The 2,358-nt window shown below is 34.0% G+C and overlaps 1 protein-coding gene across 1 annotated transcript in view; it reads right to left on the bottom strand.

Annotated features, from left to right (window-relative positions):
* The window catches only part of LOC118748115 (spectrin alpha chain), a gene marked incomplete in the record, with an annotated part of 37,544 nt that overhangs the window by 29,632 nt on the left and 5,554 nt on the right, over nucleotides 1–2,358 (bottom strand).

Below are 2,358 nucleotides of genomic sequence, written 5' to 3'. Positions count from 1 at the left end.
ATATTGCGCTTTGAAGTTGATCAACAATTATCACAATTTAGCTCAATAATCAACACGATTCAATAATTAAAGGTTTGCTCCAAGGCGAATTAATATAAGGTGATAGTAGGAGTACAAAAACAAAAATTTACATGTATTTTGTTTTTGCTTTGGAGGCATAAACTGTCAAAATCTGTAAGAGTGTGTGTAGAAATTCAAACAAGATTTTTCAATTTGATATCAGAAGCCGTGCGGCGAAACACATACACAAAATCAGCTGAGCTAGTAACACCACCTTATATAAGTTGCGATCCCGTACGAGTCCGGACTAGTCGGAAATAGTCAGAATCAGTCAGATTTTACTGGAAATCGATCCCGTACTCGGTTCTCTGACTATTGAGAGGACAAAAAAGAGAGTAAATACGGTTATCTCTCTGTCAGAAGTTACCAGATTTAGTCCTAGAATTTTTTGCTGGTAAATTATGGTAAATGTGTCAAACGATCAGCTGTAGTGTGTGCAACCAAATTGCAAACAAAAGAAAAGTGCACTCTGCTAATTCATGTTGAAAAGTATTTAATTACTTGTTTAAGTGGATTCTAATGAATTTGAAAGTATTTTTGGTTATTTACATGTGTGAGCTGAGTGCGTTTACAGACAAAATAAGCAAAAATTTACAACCAAAATTTGGAGGTTATGTTGAAGTTGACAGAAGTTACCATTTTTTACTAGAAAGCGATCCCGTACTTTTCAATGTTACTCTCTCGCTCTGAGTGAATTTTTATTTTTTGACAGTTTTACTAGTCCGAGTCCGAGGAATACGGGATTGCACCTATAAATTCGCCTTGGTTTGCTCATTATTGACATTAGAGTTTTGACACTCCCTTACAAAAGCTTTGCACACGACAAGGCGAATATTAATTCGCCTTGGCACACGATATGTATTTGCATCTATAAATGTGACTTTTTCAATACATATGTAATTGCGTATGTCTGTCAAATTCACAGTCTTTATTTAACTAATTAAAAATACGTTGAAAACGAAATAAACTAAACTCAGATGAAAATATAAACATTTCTATTTCGTATGTACGTGCATCTGCTTTGTACAGAAACAAATCTAATTTGCCTTTACACGAAATGTTGACGTAAGATTCAAATGTTTTTATTTGTTGTTGTTTTTTTTTTAAAAATCAAAATTCCATAATTTTTCCACAAACAAATAGCTTTTTTTATCCAACAACTGACAAACAAATACAAAAAAAAAAAAATGGCTCAAAGTGGACCATCCATTCTTGAGTTATGCGCCGTCGGACTTACGCAACTTTGGTATATATATATATATAAATATTTATTTTTAATAACAATCAGGCGTTATATTCGATGTAAATATGCTGGTTTAAATGAAATGATCAAATCAAATTCGCGTTTGTTTTAAAATACTACCATGCACTATTTTATCCATACCTGTATGTGGAATTTAGCTACCATTTTAGGAAGTGTGATTGAATTCTATGAGCAAACCTTTAATTATTGATTATGAACTTGCACAGCCGGTTTCACGTAACGGTAATTTCAAAAAAACTCAAAGCTAGCTATATTTTATTAATTATGAATTATGTATTTTGACGAAGTTGGAACAGCAATTTCTACAAAAATGCATTAGCCGCGTAGCGCTGGAGTCAAACATATTATGGGCTACTGGGGGACTAAGAAATAGACTCGATAATAGCATTGTAGTCGAAATATTTGTATTTGACACATTTTGATTTACTACAAATATCGCCAGAAAACATATTTTACGGAAAAAGAGTTGAAATGGACGTCGGTTAGCGGGTGGTAAATGATAGGCTGACTTCCAAAACGTATCAAAACAATGTTTGGAAACTGTTATACTGCGGTATTCAAACTGTTTGTATATGCATATGTAGTTGCGACACTTTAGCACTGATCCAATACTTTTCGTGCAAAATCCTGTAAAAATGTCAAACAGCAAAATTACTCTCTGAAGTGAGAGTAAAAAGTGAGTAACAACAAAAAGTACGGGAACAAAAAAAGCATTTTTCCTGTAAAAACGTCAACCAGTGTTCACTTGACACTTTTCACGATTTTACCAGGAGAAAAAGTTCGGGTAAACTCTCCAAAAATCGCTCTCATTTACAGGATTTTGGAGTACGGGATCATTTTTCCTGTAACTTCCTGTAAGTTCGTGTAAAAACCTGTAAGTTCATGGAGTACTGGATCAGAGCTATTAGCATCAACTTTGTTTCTGATGCGCTGATTGCTCGAGCGATGCGTTTCGATAACTTTTCGGCTGCGTTTTGGAACCGTTTACATTGTCAATATTTTGTAGTTCGGCGTTATGGAACCTTATACTTTGT

The sequence above is a fragment of the Rhagoletis pomonella genome, unplaced genomic scaffold (assembly GCF_013731165.1).
Source record: "Rhagoletis pomonella isolate Grant_MI unplaced genomic scaffold, Rhpom_1.0 Rhpom_scaffold_00012, whole genome shotgun sequence".
NCBI classification, from domain to species: Eukaryota; Metazoa; Arthropoda; class Insecta; order Diptera; family Tephritidae; genus Rhagoletis; species Rhagoletis pomonella.
This window is presented reverse-complemented; position numbering and strand designations above follow the sequence as displayed.